At 37.1% G+C, this 21,621-nt stretch overlaps 1 protein-coding gene across 9 annotated transcripts in view; it reads left to right on the forward strand.

The window, feature by feature from the left end:
- Window positions 1-21,621, forward strand: part of CDK14 (cyclin dependent kinase 14) — a 704,495-nt gene that overhangs the window by 395,965 nt on the left and 286,909 nt on the right. The window lies entirely within an intron of this gene.

The following is a 21,621-nucleotide window of genomic DNA, read 5'->3' on the forward strand; positions in this document are numbered from 1 at the left end:
TCTAAAAGCCATTTTGTTATTATCCTCTAAGTCCAATAAAGTGTATATATTTTTCCAGTTAGAGAGAAGTTAACAGGGCACTGATTTTTGCATAATCAATGACATCGATGCCGGGTATTCACAGAACTGGAAATGGGACTGTAATTGAGTCATGGCTCAGCTGCACCAAGGAGAAGTGCAAATATGAATGCATGAACAATAGCGGGGAGGCAGGTGGCAGTGGGTTCAGGCGATTTTTACAGTTCATTTACCATCCTGGGGCAGTAGGGTAGTGACTAAAAACTAACGATCCCTACACAGTGTTACATTTTCCAGTTTTCTGTTTAAATAGCCGCAGGCAGTAAAAATATTAATGAAGACACATACGCATTAACATTGGCAGCAAGTGTCGGAAAATCAGAGCTCACTGTGTTATGATTTACCGCGCTGGGTCTCCAGCACCGTGGCAAGGTATAAACATACTGTGCGATTCCAGAACACAGCAGGAGACACAGGTTTTGATACCTTTGTCTCCCTCCATGAAAGAGGATTTTGGCAGAGGAATCAAATTGGACGTTGTCTCGTGTATAACTTCTCTTAATTCTTGGATTTTGTCACTCTTTGAAAGTCAAGGCATAGGAATTCATCTTTAAGCTTCTAAACCAAAAGGCTTACAGAGTACTGAGAACCACATTATGAGAAGTGCAGATGTGAAAAGCAGCTTATCTGCGTAGTTCCTCCCCTGTCAGGGAGTTCTGCTCTAGCCGTGGAGGTCATTGCTCTGCATAAGCTTTCTGTTTCTTTAGAGAAGCTCATAAATATGTTTAGAGCGACCTTTGTTTTCTAAAGTGGAAGGTCACTTGGGATTACTTACAAGGGATTAATTTTTAACAGAAGGTGACTAATGTAGCTAAGAAGTAATAGTATCTCAGCCACATCACAGTGCTTCTGGGGCCACAGTATGTAGTGGCCCTACCTTGTGGAATCAGTGACAGCCCTCCCCAACATGATGTGTGAAGAAGGAGAGCCTGCCATTCTCTTCCCGTCATCATCTTTTTAAAAGCTAATTAACATATTAACTATGCTTGTCAAAATGTGGGGCAAATCATTTATAAATAAGCCTGTCAAATGTAATGAGATTGCATATTAAATCACCCTTTTCTCTATTACATCTCTGATTTAAGATTAAAATTAATTTATTTAACATTGTAGCAGCTGGGTGGTTAGGAAAAAACTCCCATACCAGTATTGATATATAGAAAAATGTCTGCTTCCAAATTGATTTTGCATATATCTGAAAAGAAATTGCCTACTTATTGAATATTATAAGGCCATTTAGCTTTGCTTTTTATTAAATAAGTCTAATCACCATACATATTGGCAACATACAGAGTTCTGTCGTTCTTAACGATCACTCTTGAACCAAGGAAATTTATGTTATAAAATAAGATTTCCTGGGACTCAGGTTTGTTTACCAGTGTTTTATGAGAGAGAATCATAAATGAATTCTACTATCACCCCCACCCTGAAAATAAATTTGTTCTATATGAGGTCCTGCCTTGAGTAACTGAGTGATAGTAGTAATAATAATTGAGTCTTAATAGTAATAATAATAGTAAAAATAATAAATACTTTTATTGGACACAAACTGTTTTCTAAGTTTCTCTTATGCATTTTGATTACTAATCTACTGCAGCATGACACAGTAGAAGGCAACAAAACACAGACGGACTAAATAAGATAGTAGAGGTCTTTTAGTAAGTAGAGACAACATGCAAACTTAGGGCTAACTCACTGCAAAGCCTTTTCTTTTTACAACATATTGCATTATCTCTTAAGGTGATTTATAAGAAATTGGTTTTTATTTCACTAGTAAAGTGATTCTAAAACTCAATACATTCAATTCCATTTTTATAATTTAGGTTATGCTCTGAGTCATTTTGGATCCTTTACATGCTTCAAATAAAGTAGGTGGCTTTCACTCGCACTCAGCAGGCTTGTGGACTGCCTTTCTCCCCTCATGTCAGTGTTCTGTATTATGCCGTTTTATTCAAGGAGGAATTTCTTTGAAATAAACTTACAACGTGATTCATTGGATTGAATACATTTTCATGAGACCAATATCTGTGCTGGCATGTATTTTCCCAACTCTTAACCATTACTCATTTACCACTTCTGCTAAAATGAATGACTCCATTTCAAAAAGAATAGTAGTAAGAATGAGAATTGCACTTCAGGAGTTACATAAAGTCATCTATCTGTCAACATTATTTACACACTTTCTTATTAATCAGTTCATAAGACCAAGGAGGATTCAAATTAATCACTCTCAAAAGTAACAACTCTTTAAGAGCTCTTGAGAACTGTTGAAATAATACATGATCCAAGTGACTCGTTGGCATAGCCTCTGACAATGCAATAGAACATAACAAAAGAACAGGGTATCATCAGGAATCTGGGTGGTTGAAAGCTGAACTTATGGGACAGCCATGGTTTCTGAGCCTATTTCTACTACTGAAGTCCCCTAAAATTAGAAAGACCATGTAGAATATCATCCTTACCAGGATATCTTTGAAAGTTAATAGTTATTCTGCTAGGGCAGTGGGTATAAAACAGAGATTTAACTGGGACATCTGGCCATCTTTCTCATAAAGCACTAGAGCAATAATTGGCCAAATACTAGTTGTCAGAAGAGCCTTAATGCATTTGAGTGCTTAATTCAGACCCAAGGACTCCTGGCTACAAACTCAAGATGCCTAGCAGAAAACTTCTATTACATTGCTTAATAATGAATCATCTCCAAAAGTACAATTCTCTTAGATTATTATGGCATTATAGAGTGGTTACCAAAGTGTTAAATTTAGCTATGATGTTGGAGTGCAGAAGGAGTCCGTTCTATTTTTTTCTATCGAAAGCTTAGCATGGTTATGATTTTTACATCCTATATTGTTTATCAATGTGTGTTTGTGAAACAGTGTATGTGTGTTTTTAATGGATATGTTTGGCCATTTATTAGTGATAATTTAGCTAAATACTAACATATAAAATGAGGCATTATATGTAGTCTTCACTACTAAATATTTTTAAAACAAAGTAAAATTTATCTGTTTCTATCAAAGTTGGCACAGTAAATGGCTACCTACAAACTGATTTTTGGATGAGTTTTGAATAGCCAATCACAATGACTACATTTCACAATATTAAGAAAGCCCTGCATATATTCAACTGCCTCATTAGTTTTTGAGAATTGCAAGAGGTGATTGAATGTGAAATTCTTTAGGAAATATAAGACTCCACAAATGCTGAGAATAGTTTCCTTGTCAGCTCTTAGTATGTTAATCAGCTAACCCAAATATATTGCATTTCTATTGAAGTATAGCATTCAACGGCTACAGGATATATTGGAGAAATGGAGGATTCTATATTTGGTTTTAGGGAGATTAACATACTGTCTGTGTCTAGAGAATTAGAAAGAAATTTTGACCTATGATGTTCTCATCCTACTTTCGTGTGTGTGTGTGTGTGTGTGTGTGTGTGTGTGTTTAATTTGGAAATATATAAATTAAGTCCTCCAAATTTAGAGAAAATTGGCTATACATTAGCACCTTTTATGTTTTGATTTGTGTTTTTATTCATGTAGAAATCAGAAATCATTTCTGTAATCATGTAACTAGCAGTGGTTTGCTGTGTTAAGGAGAGGCAAAGTTGTAGTAGAAAACACATTAAAAGCCTAAATTAGGTTCTGTCTCTGCCACTCCTTACATGTGATTTTTGTTGACTAAATCCCTTAACTATCCTTCAGTTTCCAAATCAAAAAACTATTTCAGGTATAACTAATAAGGACCACAACAGTAATAATAGCAAAAACAGTAATCTTCTGCCTTACCCATACTTAACCCTCTTATTTCCCAGAGGCAAGTGCTTTCAACTCTTTTCATATCTACCTCCATAGGTATTTAAAATATTTCAGTTTTATATTTATATTTCTATTTATTGATGTATTATTTTAGATATTAACTACTAAGTAGGTGTTATGGTAGATGAGGATTTAATTTTCTTTCATCACCATTACCCCTCTCCAGCTTCATGTTATGCTCCCAATAAAGAATCTGTATCATATTTTGACATATTAATATGTAAATATTATTCATGGTAAGTCAAGTAGTATTCATGATGACGTATTCTTCTTGTGTAACCTTTTGTTTTTCTTGGACTTTATAATTGTCTGTGATTTCTACAAACTTAGTTGTCTTTGTTATTATTATTCATTATTTATAGGTGTAAAATATTTGTCAATTACATATGAAAAAAATTTTCAAAATGCTCAATCACATCATCAAATCTATTAATCCCATTTAATTTTCTTGACACCTCCCTCCCTCAGCTTCATTAAAACATTCCTCTCAGCTCTCTGATTCCTTGCTTTAGCAGAGCTGAATATCTGTCACGTTGTGACTTCCATATGATCCTCTACTATTATTATAGGTCCCAAGATAGTCATTTGTTTCTCTCCAAATCTGTACTCTGTCCATTTGTGCCAGGCCCTATGCCCTGGACAGCTAACCCCTAACTTATCCTCCAAGCTGCCTTGGCTACTGGTTTCCAGCTTGGTTCAGGTAATGGACAGGGAGAAGTAGACTGAATATTCTTCCTTAATTCTTTTCTTTAGTCCATATTTCTGGAAATGACTGACTATAACTTCTGTGGGTATGCCCTTCTTCCATGATTCTAGTTGTTAATAGCTTCCAGTAATACTTGGCCTTCTTAATTCTAGGGAGAATAATGGCTGTTAGCTCTAAAGCAGGTAATGGCTTCCTGCTGTTGCTAGCCTCTTAGTGTTTCACTATGTCTTATTGGTTCCCTTACACCTCTGTAAGTAATCACCTCATTAAGGTCTGTTCTGGGTTAGATTCATTTTCCTTCTGGACCTTTACTGGTTCCAGATCCCATATTTCCTGGACTCCATGTCTTCCTTCTTTAGTACTCAGAAAGAATGCATTAGAGATACAATTTTCAAATTCTAAGTTTTCTGAAAATGTCTTTATTCCACTCTCACATATGATTAATTTTAAACTTTGGCTGGATATATAATTAGTTTTTTCCACCCTCAGAATTTTGAAAGCATTGCTTAATTTCTTTAGCACTTCTACTATTGTTACTGAGAATCTGATTCTATTCTTTCTCGCAGTCATTTGTATGCCCCCTCATACTTTTTGTCTAGAAAATATTAGACTTTTCTCTCTACTCCTGATATACTGAAATTTCATGATATTGTGCTTTGGTTGTTTTTTTCAAGTGGAGCTGGGTAGATTTCTTCAATATAAAGACATACATATATTAGTTTTTAGAAAATCTCTTAGTTTTTTAAAATTTATTTCCTTCCATATTCTTGGTCTTCACTTTTTGGAAAATTTATCATAGTTTGGTATTGAAGCTCCTAGCTTAATCCAAAATTTTTAAAAATATTTTTTATTTTATAACTTTTAAAAAATATTTATTTATTGTTGGGAGAGCACAAGTCAGTGGGCGGTGGGGAGGCACAGAGAGAGGGACAGTGGGTCCAAAGCTGGCTCCTCACTGACAAGCTGACAGCAGTGAACCTGATTTGGGGCTTGAACTCACAAACTTCAAGATCATGACCTGAGCTGAAGTCGGATGCTCAACAGACTGAGTCACTCAGGTGCCCTTTGCTTTACAACTTTTTATCTTCTAAACCTTCTGTTTTTTCTGAAAAATTTCAGTTACCATATATGTAAGTACCCACTTCCTTTTTCCCTGGTTTCTATTAGAAGCTCTCCTCAAATACAGCATTGGGGGAGGAGGGAATCCTGGCCTGTCCATTTACTTTCATAAATGAGGTACTACAAATCTGTATACCTAGGGGGCACCAGCTGACCGATCAGTTTATTACATATCGTTGAGTCAAAAAGCTAAACTTTTCATTGGGAGATCCCCAAATGTCTATGTCTGAAATCCTAGCCTTTGTTCTTCCTCAGATGCTGATTCCTGGCATCTGGCATCCTCAAGGCAAGACAGGAGAGGGGAGCTGATGGTTACAGAGACCAGTATACATGTTTTTCACTTAGTTTCCCTTTTTTTCAGCTCTGTACCTCACCCTAATCTCTTTTATTCTCAAATTGAGGCCTTCTGGATTTAATTTCTCCAGAGAATAAACACCCAGATGGTCAGAGAAGACCTGTGGGTCAATTTCTTTGCATAAACTTCCAGTTCTCCACTCTACTTCCAGTTGTAGACTCATTTCACACTTTCTAGAACCTGTATCTCCAAGTCCCGAGTTGTCCTGGGTAAATAGTCTGCCTATAACTTGAAGTAGTAACTGCCTATGGTCAACTTAGATTTGCCACATCTTCATCCACATCTTCTAAAAAAAAGTTTTTTCTCATCCACTTGTGCTTCGTCATCTATTTATTTTATCCTTCTTTAAAATGTATTCCTTAACTGACACTTTGGTCACTTTGGTGAAGAAGGTCTGCGCACATTTTACCACATGTTCTACTGTTGTTGATAATTTAATATTTGTGGCTTTAACTATGGACAGTTGACTCCTAAGGTCCTTGCTCTGTAGAATTTTGTGATTTTGCTTGGACACAGATTTGAGTTGTAGGTGCTAATGGGTAGCAGCCAATCAAACAGCATAGTGCAGGCAGCGGCCTCTTGACTGCCGGTATCTTAGTGTGGCAGTGGAAATTTGTCACCTTTACCATCTAACTGTTAGTGAATCATGACAGCTTTATTTATGAAAACAAACTTAAAAAGAAATCCCTACGGCTTTTGATGAGCTAGTGATGAAAGGGAATAGAATGTGAAGTGATAGTTGTTAACAAGATGAAAATTTTACATGAATTTAAAGAATTGACTGCAGAAAGCAGTCCTTTGGATCAATGGTCTGTGTGAATCCAACATAAACTTGCTATTAAAACAAGCAAAAGCAATTAGTGAAACTCTTCCAACAAATGTTTCATTCAGTATAAAGTTTCTAATCCAATGAAGGTGAAAGGGTAGACTGTTAACTTATGTGTACAGGAAGGACGTGATTGAATGGAAATCTAATTGGAGGAAAACTAGGAGCTTGTATAAATATCATTGTGTGACTGTGGTTAGTAAAGGGATTTGAATGTCTACTTGATACTGTTCATTGAAGGATGGAAGTAGAGACTTCTATACTGTTATGACATTTGTGAATTAATTCCTCAGGATACTACACTATCTGGAGTGTTCTTTAATTTACTGGTATATTGCCATATGAATTAATACAACTTAATTGTACCAGTGGCTTTCTTGATTTTAGATACCATATTGTATAATTGAGAAATCTTGATGTTTGTAATTTTTTTTCTTCAGTTTTGGTCTTCAAATGTAGTGTCCTTAGATTCGTATTGGTAAAAGATGTCATTCATGGATAGAAAGAAATAATACAATAATTGGAAAAGAATTAAAGTCAAACTTAACTATGAGTGGCCAAAAACAGCCTGCCAAATTCCATTGAAAAAATAAACAAAACTTAATCATAGTCTATGACAGGCACTTCATTTTTTTTTTCATACTCCAAATGCTTTATGGTGTTGTTGGCATGCTTATAATACTGAAAAACAAGCCCCGGGTGCAGCAACCATGGCCCAATGCTGGGATGGGGGGCAGGGAGGTAGACTTAGTATTAAGACATGAAGGGCTGAGGCCATACATCTGGTAGTCCTGTCCTCTGCTCCCCATTTCTGTCACCCTTCTGAGGCCGAAAGGAGAGCGGCTAGATCTCAAGTTCTCTCCTCCTACTCCCTCCCCTTCTTTTCAGGTTTCCCTCGGGTGTCTTAAGGGCCCTCCATCCCTGCTAAAAACTCAGCCTATACAGAACACTTCTAGGTGCCTCTCCTATCCGCTTCCCTGCTCTAGTCTCTAGGTGCCCCGGCTTCATTCCTTCTGGCTCTAACCAAAGTAGGAATAGAAGGGAGAGGACTGGACTGGGGGTCTGGCAGGCTGTGCATCAGGGCCTGGAGACACAGACAGGAGGCCGGGAGGTGGTGAATAGTCCCTTCCCCCCAACATGAGATGCGTGAGGTCTTGGGCTGGAGAGGTTGCTGCACATACCTTCAGATAGGCCCATAGCTGAAGCATGATGTTACTAAAAAAAGAATCTGAGGGGCGCCTGGGTGGCTCAATTGGTTGAGCATCTGACTTCTGCTCAGGGCATGATCTTGTGGTTCATGAGTTCAAGCACCATGTTGGGCTCAGTGCTGACAGCTCAGAGCCTGGCGCCTGCTTCAGATTTTGTGTCTCTCTGCCCCTCCCCTGCTCATGCTCTGTCTCTCTCTCAAAAATTAAAATAATAAAAACATTTAAAACAAAAACCAGAATCTGAGTAGCTCCCTATTTTCTTATACACATGTGAGTTGTTCATCCTTTGCTATGACATTTTATGTTTCTCTGTATTTCCATAGACAGTAGATTCTAAGAATGGGATGTTTGCATAATTGCATTTTCTGTACAGCTTGGCAAGGCTTTTCTATTCTTTCTCATTGATAATTCAGTGGTTTTTTTTCCTTGATTACTAGCTTTTACCATGTTTGCTTCTGAAAACAGTATATATTCAGAGCCTAACATAAACTCAACAAATTTTAAAACTTCATTATGTTAACTCTATAAATTTTCATCTATTTGTCGTTTAATCCTAACATGTTTAATTTAGAAACTGTTTCAGAGATTTAGCAACTCAGTAAAATCAATTCATAATTTTGTTGTGTTGTTATTTTATGGCCATTTTAACTCCTTGTGCCCTCTCCCCCAAATCTGAGGGTCCTTGGTTATGTTGCCCACATTAGGTGGTTGGTGGTGGCACAGGGAAAAAACAACAAAAACAAAAAAAGCCTCTGGGGTCCTAGGGCAGCATCCTTCCCACAAAGATCTCCCTTGCACAGGATGGGGTCTCTTTGTTCATTCATTTACTCATTCAACAAAACCTTACAGAATGTCCAGAGTTTCAAGAGTGAAGAAGACCTGGTCCTTGACCTCAAGCAGCACCCACTGGTGCTACCAATTTTCTAATCTGCACAGCCACATTCCAGGGCACATCTTTGAAAATATTCCACAAAACCCACAGACTTCACCCAAAAATGGATGTTTTTGCCTTCAGGTCTTCCTTTTATTTAAGATATCAGATTGTTGTCAAATATTTTACTGTCAGATATCATCCATCCAGTAATATATCTTCGTAGTGCCTATTCCAACATTCTTACCCATGGTCCATCAAAGTTCAACTGTGCCATGTGATGACTGGAACTAACTATAGCAGCTCACCACTCTAAATTGAAGTTCAGAATTCTCCTCATGGAATAATAGAGTAATTTACACGAAGGTTTCCGCAATGATTTCTCTTCGTGATATGCAGATATGGTGGTTTCTCTAAAAAGATTTGAATATGTCATTTGCTTTGATCTTTAAGAGAATACCTATGAACATTTTTCCCTGATTCCTCATTTCACATTATTGCAGGAGGATTAATACAATTGCAAGGAGAAATCTTACAATTTTCTTGTTCTGCATCAGCTGTCATATAAATAAATTAAAGATGTGCAAGGCTTATTAATTTGTTTTCTCTTGTCCTGCCTGGTCTACAGTTACTCCTTCAAAAAGTGCTTTCACTGGTAGCATTTTAAATGACCAATCAAATGGGATTTCTCTCTTCCTGTATTGTTCCATAGTATAAGAAATAAAATGTTTTTGCTATCCAATGCAATATTTGAGTCTTACATTTTTTTTCCTTATAGTAGTCCTCAGTAAGGGTGTTTCCTGTTTCCATTTTTGTATTAATTGTGACTAGTTTCTCAATGTTCCTAGTCCAAATATTCCCATTTATCTATATAACCATAGCTGTTAAGATTTTTATCTCTGATCTTCATTATCAATGGGAGTCTGATTTGAATTTTCAAATATTTTTAAATGTTGACAACAGTCTTATTTACAGTATGTGGACAATGGTGATAGACTTTAGTTTTTAAGGATAGTTTAATTGTTTTCTCTGCTTGCACCTTAATTTTGAAGCTTTGATTTTGGGTTTTATTTTTATTCTTGTTAGCATTTGTGTCACCAGTAATGAGAACCAGTTTGCCATCTTTATTCCTTCTTTTTCTAATCTGACCTGCCCAACCAAGTAGAAATGTTGTTCTAACTGGGGAGGCAGTCTGACATCATGGAGGGATCATTGGCCCAGGATTCAGTCACAGTTTCAGGTTCTGGTACTGAAATGAAGACATTTAAAGATGTAGTACAGTTTTCTTACATGTAAAAATCAAGACATTGTCTTAAGCATCATCTAAAGTTCCTCCAGCATGGGGCGCCTGGGTGGCTCAGTCGGTTGAGCAGCCGACTTCAGCTCAGGTCATGATCTGGCGGTCCGTGAGTTCTAGCCCTGCGTCGGGCTCTGTGCTGACAGCTAAGAGCCTGGAGCCTGCTTCAGATTCTGTGTCTCCCTCTCTCTGACCCTCCCCTGTTCATGCTCTGTCTCAAAAATAAATAAATGTTAAAAAAAAATTTAATAAAAATAAAGTTCCTCCAGCTTTAGATTTTAGCATTCAAGTAAATTGTACCACTGAACTAGAGGTTTCCATGGAGATCGCTGGAATTCCTTCAGAGTGACTTACAAATGAAGTTAGGGTTTAGATATTTCGGTGAAATTTGGTTTAGATATTTTGCTGAACTGATTTTTTTGTTGTTGTTGCATTTAATATAATAATATTAGTTCTAAATCAAGTTCGTTTCTACTGCAGTTTAGGTACACTTCTCAGACAGCTTATGCAATTCATTCATTCATTCATTCATTCATTCATTCAATTTAAGGATTTTATTGGACACTTTTCTTCTTTTAAGGAAGCTCCACACCCAACCTGGTGCTTGAACTCACAACCCTGAGATAAAGAGTCAGATGGTTTACCGACTGAGCCAGGCAGGCCTACCTTAAACAGCAATTTTGTACCAGACACTGGATCAGGTCCTCAGACTTACAAAGATAGAAAAGATCCATCCATTCCATCAAAGTCAGGGGGAAAGGCAGTGTGGCAAGCTCTAACACAGGTATGCAGTTAGTACAGTGGCAGCTCAGAGGCAAAGGTGATAAAACTATCCTTGGTGGTTACTTGAGGAGAAGGGGGAGGTCAAAGAAGGGTCACCAAGAAGTAATTACTTGGGCTGACATGTCAAACCCATCTCTCAAAGTTGACAAAACTTTGGGCTGAGGAACACTTAGGCCATGGACAAAGGTATCCCACCGTGGGGTGAAACAGCAGATATTTGTGGGTAAGGAAGAAGGACAGAGTTTAAGAAGAAGTTGAGAAAAAGGAGGGAATGGAGGGAGGGAGAAAGTGGTTGGAGACCTGAATGGAGAAATATTTAGGAATAGTTAGGATAGGACAGCTTGATGATTGAATGAGAGTAATATGGGAAAGGCAAGGGTTTCAGATGATTCCTGAATTTCTACATCAGGTAACTGGACCAGAAAGCAAAAGTGATATGATTAAAAATACACACACACTAGAATATATGTATAATGGAATGTATATACTTAGATAGATAGATAGATAGATAGATAGATAGATATTAAATTATTGTAATGTAAGGAACATTAATGCCATTGGTACTTTAAGATGGGTGGGCTTCCTGATCTTCTTCTAAGTCTTATTTTAGGTATGGATGCTGGGAAGGTGGCTTCCATTCATCTGCCTGGCTTCTCCTCCCAAGTCAGCAGCAGGTCACCCTGGGCCTTGACGTTACTGAACTATATTAATTTCCTGTACTTCATTCTTTGCTTTTGTTTAATTTTTGTTCTGATATGGTTAATTTGTAAGTATAACTTTTTAAGTCGTGTCATAGCTTGAAAAATAGATCTTAAGAGTTTCCCCTTGTATAAAAGGTCTATTGTTTTGAATTGAATGTTTTCCAAGATGGGCTTTTACACACAATCTAGGGTTTGGCTAGGTTTTGTTTTCATTTCTTGAGAGCCAAGTACTCCACAGAAGTATTTGACTAAGATATATTGTGCCTATCTGTGCCTAATGAACCACTAACCACATAGTAAATGATGAGTGACAGTTTAATCAATTCAGTTCCTTCAATAGTCACCAAGGGCATGTGGAATGTAATTTTTTAATCTTTCACTTTTCAAACACTGCAAATGCCAACGTGAAAAGATCACATCTGTTACATGTAATAAGTTTTCTTACAAGTTAAAGCAAAAAAAAATTTTTTTTAATTTTCATCTTTTAGAAGCTAGCCTCCTAGGGAACAAAAACTCTTTGGTCCATTTTATAAAAACATACATTCCAGCAGAGAAAAGTGACATAAATAAATGGCCACCTTGGTGCATCAAATCGTACTAGCTCTAATTGCATAATGGAATATTTCAGTGAACCATGGCTAAATAAAATTACCTACTAGGTTAATTAATGTGGAACCTGTCTGAGTTAGTATTGCATTCCTATGTGTAAAATTCAGATTGTATCCAGCATTCAATCTAATTTATCTCACCAGTCTGCTGTTTCTTTGTTGTCCCTTTGGCTGGAACCTGAATACACATTCCAAGAATTAACCTGAATTATAAAATTTCTTTCAACGTAGGTTCCTTTAGATTCATGTTCCTCAGTTTCTGGTCCTGTGACCTGTAGCATCTTCATTGCCTCAGAGGCTTGTTAGAAATGCAAGATCTCTGGGGCGCCTGGGTGGCGCAGTCGGTTAAGCGTCCGACTTCAGCCAGGTCACGATCTCGCGGTCCGTGAGTTCGAGACCCGCGTCGGGCTCTGGGCCGATGGCTCAGAGCCTGGAGCCTGTTTCCGATTCTGTGTCTCCCTCTCTCTCTGCCCCTCCCCCGTTCATGCTCTGTCTCTCTCTGTCCCAAAAATAAATAAACGTTGAAAAAAATAAAAGTTAAAAAAAAAAAAAAGAAATGCAAGATCTCAGGCCTCAGCCCAGACCTAGTCAGTCAGCATCTTTGTTCTACTAAGATCCCCACGTGATTGGCATACACAGTAAAGGGTGAGAAGCAAAGCTTCAGATGCTTTTTTATTGATGGACACATAGGCTTTGAGATTTCTGGTACCAGCCTAATGTTGTAAGACAAAGACAAAAGACCTAACTTGCAGTGAGTTATGGTCCTGCTCATCTGCTTTCTTCCTGCCAGAAGCAGCTTGGCACTGTCTTTATCTACAGCCTTCTATCCAAATCTTTGATATGCAGATCATTCTGAATGGTTCTCAATGATTCTCTGAACTGGAGGCCTCCTAACTTTCAATTAGGCAAGTCTGTATGAGAAGGAACAGATCTCCCTTCAAGGTGATAGTGTGAGGCTGGTGGGTCGCTGTCCTCTGTGCACATACTCAAATGCACAGGCTACACTGTGCCATGATCCTTCCCAAGCCCTGTGTTTAAGCTTTGCTACTTGAGAATGAAACTGTCACCTTCTTCTTACAGCTCTCTATCCTAAGGAATCTCAAGCCTTTGCTAATAAATGGATAAGATTAGCTAAAATCCGGCAGAGTTGTTTTTGTTTTTGTTTTTGTTTTTTTTTTGAGATTTTAATTGCACTGTATTTTAAAATATTAAAGTCTTTCTGCATTGTATACTGGGACTGAACCAAACTATTGATTGCTGGCCAGAATAAGATTAATGCCAAGCAGAAAAATAATAACCTCTAGGTCCTATTTTATATTTCTTCAGGTGAGATAATCATTTATTCAGTTAATTAACATCTCATAATATTAATGTCTTCATGAGAAAATTGAGTATACTCCCCTTGAAATGCCATGTGTCAAATGCAGATATTATTTGAGTATAAGAGCTAATGGATCTAATTAATGCTTATTTTAGTTGAAAGATATAAAGTTATCCAACAGGACTTTAATGAATAGGTACATTACAGTGAATCTTAACTGGTGACTGTAGTGCCCAACCCTATTTTATTCAGGTCTGGGAGGACTGCTCTATTGCCATAACCACTTTGACTCATTTGAACGGTATCTTTAAAAGTAGGAGACCAACTTCTGGTTCTAAGAACCATGACAGTGGCTAATCCATTTATAAGTATATATATTACAGTTGTAGGAACTAACACAAGAAGCATGGAGTTAGGGGACCTAACCCAGTCTGAGAGATCAGGAAGCCTCCCCAGAGAAGTGGCAGGAAGATTTACTGTTCCCTAATGTGATGGAGAAAAAGTATTTTGCCCCTTCTCTGGGAATCCCATTTTTTCTCTGCATTCACACTCGCTGCTAATGCTGCAAACTTAGTAATACAGATAAATTTTTCTTCTTGAATTCCTTTGCCAAAGAGTATGTATATCAGTTTTCAAATGCCTTTATATCAAAATTAATCTCTGATTAGTTTGCTGCCCAAGTTATTTCAGGTTGAACCTTAACTGATGTTTCGCAGTCTAGCCTGCAGTTCTAGATGGCTCATGCTGCTTCCAAGGAAGAGTTCATCAAAATGTATAGAGGTTCTTTTTTTCTTATATGGTGAAAACTCAAAATGTTAAGGCTCTTCTATTTAAAGTGACTAATTCTATAAAGTGTCCCAAGGAGATGCAGTCCTTCTTCATTTTGCCTTTTTTCAAAAAATAAACTTTTAATTTAGAATAATTTTAGGTTTATAGAAAACAAGAGAATCCCTATATACTCCTCACCTGGTTTCCCCTATTGTTAAAGTCTTACATTATTACTATATGTACTATATGCATTATTACTAAATGTACATATAGTACATTTGTCTCAACTGGCTAACCCACGATGTTACATTGCTGTTAACTAAAGACCTTTGTTTTGACTTCACTAGTTTTTCCTTAATTTCTTTTTTGTATTTAGTGAGTTTTTTTTTTTAAGTTTATTCATTTAAGTAACCTCTGTACCCAACATGGAGCTTGAACTCACAACCCGGAGGTCGAGAATCACATGCTCTTCCAACTGAGCCAGCAAGGCACCCTGTTTTTTGTATTTTAGGATCCCATCCTGGTTACCACATTACATGTAGTTGTCAAATGTTATAATAGTTTATCAGATTTTCTTTGTTATTCATGACCTTGACAGTTTTGAGAAGTACCAGTCAGGCATTTTGTAGAATGACCCTCAATTTGGGTTCATCTAATGGCAAGAAAGACAGAGGTGAAGTGATATTCTCATCACATCACATCACATCAAGGGTACTCGCTATCGACAAGACTTACCACTGATGATGTTAACCTTGATTACATTGTCAAGGTCTTCTTTGCTGTTTTTCTCCCTTGTCATTATCCACTTCCCTGTTGGCCGTTTTTCTCCAAATTCATTATCTATCTCCCATCCCCACTTCCATACCCTATCTTTGGAAGCAGGTTGCTAAGTTCAGCTCTTACTCAGGAGTAGGGGGAGAGGAGGAAGGGTTGCATTGCTTTTGATTTATTCAGTCAACAAATAGTTTTGAGCCCTTACTGTGTGCTGACATTCTGCTCTTACTCTGGGAGCAAGACAATGAACACAACTTTGTCCCCAGTCTTGGTCTTCCATCTAGAGTAGAGGCCTCCTGACTTGCAATTAGGAAGTCTGTGTGTGAAGGAACAGATCTCCCCTGAAGGTGATAGTGTGACCTGTGTGGGTTGCTGTCCTCTATGCACATACTCAAATGTATAGGCTATGCTGTGCTATAATCTTGCCATTTGCAAAGACAAGTTAACATCCTTTGAATGTTATGAAGGAAACAAACATGGGACCTCGGCAGTAAGGGGAAACCTGCCTTACATATGGTGGCTGCGAAAGACATCTGTGAAAGGAGCCATTTGAGCTGAGCCCTAACTAACAAGAAGCACTTCTCCATGCATAGAGTGAGGGGAAATGCATCCTGGGAGGAGGGAACAACAGCTCACACACAGACCCTGAAGTGAGGAGGAGGACGGCGTGTTTCAGGAACAGACAGCAGAGAAACATGACTGGACAGGAGAAATCTCATGGATAGAGGTGTGATGTGAAATTGTTGAACATGTGGGGACTTCACTGTCACAAATCTCCGTTCTTAGTTGTAAGGTAGAAAAACCTCAAGATATGATTTTAAAAATCTAATTCCTCTCCTTTTATCAACACAGGGACATGGATGTTAGATGTAGATAGAGAGAGGGAAGATGAAAAGGAAATAGCTTGAAATCATTTCAGAACACAGCAACCTTATATTTATATCATATTTATTTTCATTTATCAGGTAAAATTTCCTAATGTTTAGAAAAATAAAAGATATTACTTCCATGCAATAACATTTGGACAAAACAAAAACTTCTAAAAAAAGTTCATAAAAGTAAATTCTCCTTCCACCCTACCCATTATTCAGATCAACTCACCAAACCCTCTATTTTGAGAAGTTTTTGTGGAACTGGTTGTCTAAGCACTGTTATTAAAAACCACCCTACACATTTGCTCCCAGTTTATTTCTCAGTTAAAAATACTGTAAGATGGAAAAAATATTTTAAGATTAAAATATCCATCTTCAATTACGTTTTAATAATCTACCAGAGTTTTGGCAAAATGCGTGGAAGCATTTAAAGCATATCTACCACAGGAAAACTGCTGAGGAAAATAGTGAAAAACGAGATCATATTCGAGAGCTTTCTATTATAATTTTTTTATTTCTATTATTAACTTTTTCTATTATTTCTTTGTTAACTTTTATTTTTTAACTTTTTCACAAATTATCATAATATATAATTTCTCTTATTTTTTTCTGCATAACTGATGAAGGTGATTTCTTCTATTTATAAGTATGCTTTTAGGTAAGTGAAGTGTAACATAAATCAGGGTTTGGTAAACTTTGTCTGTGAAGGATCAGATAGTACATATCTGGCTTTTCAGGGCATGTGTAGCAGGTTTTCAACTCTGTTGTGAGATTGAGAAGGCAGCATAGACAACACATAAATCAGTGTGTGGTAGGGTTCTAATAAAACCTTATTTCTGAACACTGAAATTTGAATTTTGTGTAATGTTCATATATCACCAAATATTCTTCTTTTGATTTTTTTTCAACCACTTAAAAATGCAGAAGCCATTCTTAGCTTAAAGGCTGTTATAAAAACAGGCACTGAGCACGATTTGGCTTGTGGTCTGTAGTTTGTGTGCGCCTCTTCATTATTGTATGTGACCCCTCACTGCCCAGTAGAGAGAGGGCTTATACCACCGCTAGTCTCATTCATTGGCTGCCATGAGTGGAAAAGAATGAGGTGGCTTTACAACCAATGGTTGTAGTTGCTTCTGTCCTCAAGACTGTTTTATCTCCTAATCTGCCTGTAATCTGGGTTTTTACTTATATATCCAGTTGGTGAGCTTCATCCATCATGAATCCTAAGATGCAGAAAAAATTTGAGTCCTAGCCTAAGAATAGTAGACAGAGTTCTTAGCCTAGTGTATGGAATTCTGCTCTCTTTTAACTTTCTCTTCCATTTTCTAAGCATAGCCATCTGAATAGCATTTGGCTCCCTGAAGATTCTTCATATATCGGGTCCTGTTTTCTCTGCTGGAATGCCCCATTCCCACTACTGTGCCATCAGCCCTAACCCACCAGGGTCCCCTCTTCTAGTCTAATAAGACTTCAGGAGTGCAAATTCTTCCTCGCTCTCCACATTGGGCTGAGCATATCCTCCTGTGCTCCTTTGATATTTATCATGGGAATTATGTAGAATGTTGTAGAATTTTTGTGTTTATAGTGTATAGACATACTTGAAGGGAACTTGATAGTTTTCCCCAAATTGACAACAGTCCTAAAAGTTTACGTGACTCTGCCAATTAGAAGTTAAGCTGAAAAAAAAGAAAACTTTTCTATACTGTCAGAAAAGAAAGTCATCATTATGGTAGAGGAAAGACTAAGTTATCTCTGTATTCTCTTTATACAAAATGATGTTGTCGAATTATCCTAGAAGAAGTAATCAAAGATTATGCAGCCAGAATTGGAAAGAAATTTATTAGGGAGGTGTGTCATTTAATATGTTATGTTTTTCTGAATTTAACATTATTTGTCATATTTGTTAGCTTTTAAATATTTGTGATTTCTTTTGATTTATTTTCTCATTCAGAGTTCACTTTTGTACTTAATTTTTTATTCATAATACTGTATTCTTTTTCAAATTAAGAACTCCCAAATTGTTTGACCTTCAACCTTAAAAAGTTGTCCCTCCAGGAGCACCTGGGTGGCTCAGTCGGTTAAGCATCCAACTCTTGATTTTAGCTCAGGTCATGATCTCACAGTTCCTTAGATCGAGCCCTGCATCCAGCTCTGCGCTAACAGTGTGGAGCCTGCTTAGGATTCTCTTCTCCCTCTCTCTGTCTGCCCCTCCCCGACCCATGCTGTCATTCTCTCTCTCAAAAAAAAAAAAATGTCCCTCCTAGTCATAATTACAAAGAATTTTCAATTCTGCTTGAAATCTTATTTTGATTTGTGGTGAAGAAATCACACATCTGCAGCATAAATTAACTTTGGAAATTTTGAGTTGAAAAGAATTAAAGGATATATGAGCATGGGTGGGTGTTTCATATATTATCTTACCTGGTAACTAATCCTGTATGAGAGTTTGAACACACTGCATTTTATGACAGCTTTAATTGTAAGCTTTGTGACCAATTCTTATTCTTGAAAAATTTAGACTGTGTGGGTGATAATTACATAATTATTCAAATTGTTGAAAAAAGCAACAAGTTAAAGGAGACATTTCCTGAAATAAGATTATATGTCATAAGTATAGAACTTAAGTGGTTAAATTCTTTCTCAGTAAACCTCATGGCAGTCAACTTACTCCATCAAGAGAGAGCATGTAGGGTAATGAAGGGTAGCAAGGGAGTTGGAAGAGGTAAATCAGGCAATAATCCCTTCATATTATACTGAAGGGCTTCTGTTGCCGTTTGGCAATAAGACAGCTCCAATAATTAAGTATTTTGCTATGCTCTAATATGTTGATATGTTTGACACTTCTACTTTTAATTTTCTTGTGCATTCTATCTCCTTTTATAAATCCTTTAAGTATAATTCTCTCAGGCTTATTAGTATGCTCTCACACATCTTTGGCAAGTGATGTCGTCAGAAACATCCATTAGAAGTGATAGTCCATGTCCCACCACCGGCTAAGCAGATAAGAGCCTATGGAAATGCTATATCATCATATTCCACCTAAGTAAAATTGCAGCTAGATTTATCTCTTAATTGTTCTAAGTATCATATTATGGAGATGCTATGGACCAACACAAGTAGTGATAAAGGCATTTCTGTAAGTGTGTATAATGGTTACCTCACCAGCCAGCTTAGCAGGGTACACAGTGGGCGCAGCTGTGGCTCCTGTTGAGGGTCCACATGCTCAGAGTTGCAGCTTATGCTGGGAAAGACTAAAGCCAAATAGTAGTGAATAGAGAGGATATTCTGAATGTTAAAAAAAAAAAAAAAAAAAAGGAAAGTGCTGGTAGCTATTTAAGAACCAAGACACTTTATGTAAATGTGAATAAGAAGACAGTAGAAATGTAGGTCAATAGTCTTAGAAAAGAATTATTGGCATAAACATTTGGAAAACCACTAAATTGAAATCTGAGACCTAACCAGATGTTGAAGCCCTGATATTTATAAGAATATCATTGCATTTTAACATGCTAATAAAACAATTCTCAATATGGATGTTGTGTCTCAAATCTTAAGTGAAAACAACTTGTGTTAAACCCAATCTGTGTAGAACACTGATTTTATAATTAATTCTTTACTATTTAAATGGAATTACTTTTATGATATATGAAAAAACATTTATTTGTTTTTAGTCATTTTAACTCTATTTACTGTCAGTGTTTAATTCAGATAGAAATTATGTGCTATAATAGAGAAGAGATTTCTGCAAATGTATTAATTCTTTACTTCAGTACATTGTATACAACTGTGATAACTGCAGCCATTATAGAGAAGTAGGTCCCTTGTCCGTAACTTCTAGGGGATCTGAAATAAGTTAAAGACACAAGGGTTTGGTCACCATTTATAGAAAATGATATTATCAAATTGCCCTAAAAGACGTAATCAAAGATGATGCAGCTAGAATTGGAGAAAGAAATTTATTAGAGACACATGTCAGTTCATAAATACGTTACTTTTCTGAATTTGACATTGTTTGTCATATTTGTTAGCTTTTAAAAATTTGTGATTTCTTTTGATTTATTTTCTCATTTGGAGTTTGCTTTTGTACTTACTTATTCATAATGTTGTATTCTTTTTCAAATTAAGAACTCCCAAATTATTTGACCTCCAACCTTAAAAAGTTGTCCCTCCAGGAGCACCTGGGTGGCTCAGTCAGTTAAGCATCCAACTCTTGATTTTGACTCAGGTCATGATCTCACAGTTCATGAGATGGAGCCCTGTACCGGGTTCTGCGCTAACGGCATGGATGGAGCTTGCTTGGGATTCTCTCTCTCCCTCTCCCTCTCTACCCTCCCCAACCCATGTTCTCACACACTCTCTTGAAATAAATAAACTTAAAAAAAAGTTGTCCCTCCATAATCATAGTTACAAAGAATCTTCAATTCTGCTTAAAATCTTATTTTGATTTGTGGTGGAGAAATCACACATCTGCAGCATAAATTTGGAAATTTTGAGTTGAAAAGAATTAAAGGATATATGAACATGGGTGGATGTTTCATATATTTTCTTACCTGGTAATTATTCCTGTATGAGAGTTTGAACACATTGCATTTTATGACAGCTTTAATTGTAAGCTTTGTGACCAAACCCTGGTGTCTTTATTAGAGTTACACTGAATTAGATTTATATGTTAAGAACAAATAAATGAAGGAAGGAGTTGTGGGTAGTGAAGCAGTTTGGGTCAAGCTGTATAGGTTTATTCTTGGCCCATGGGCAGATCAGTCCAGCTCAGGGAAACTCACGGTGGCTACCCTGAATCACCCAAGCAGCCTGAGTCAACACCTGGGATCCAACCTAGACTGATTGAAACAGGATCTCTGCTGTTTGTGTTTCGATCATATGCAGTTTTTAAAAGTTCCCCCCAGATAATTTTGATGCAAAAAGAGGTTTGAGAACCCTTGGACAGCTAGAGAGGACAATATATTATGAATTCATGAAATGGGGTTGGAAAAGGATATTCGAAAAAGACTGGCAGCTTTCTATATTAGGCTAAGGAGTTTCTTGATGGTTTCCTGTAAATAAGGTGGAGCCACCAAGCATTATATTTTACTGGTTGCCATGATTGTCTGAGCCCAGGGTAGTTGCATCTGTTTAGAGATTTGAGACCTTTCAGGGCAATAGACATGGAGGGAAAGGAAACATGTAGGATTTAGATGGATGTGGCGCAGCCCTTGGTACTCATTAAAGAATGTTATTCCACTGTATATATAAACCACATCTTTATCCATTCATCAGTTGATGGACATTTAGGCTCTTTCCATAATTTGGCTTTTGTTGAAATGAGAAAGTATGAAATCCTGCCATCGTCAGCAATGTGAAATAAGTCAGTCAGAGAAAGACAGACAGATACATGTTTTCATTCGCATGTGGAACTTGAGAAACTTAACAGAAGACCATGAGGGAAGGGAAGGGGAAAAAACAGTTACAAACAGAGAGAGAGGGAGGCAAACCATAAGAGACTCTTAAATACAGAGAACA

Source organism: Prionailurus viverrinus, chromosome A2, assembly GCF_022837055.1.
Source record: "Prionailurus viverrinus isolate Anna chromosome A2, UM_Priviv_1.0, whole genome shotgun sequence".
Lineage (NCBI taxonomy): Eukaryota > Metazoa > Chordata > Mammalia > Carnivora > Felidae > Prionailurus > Prionailurus viverrinus.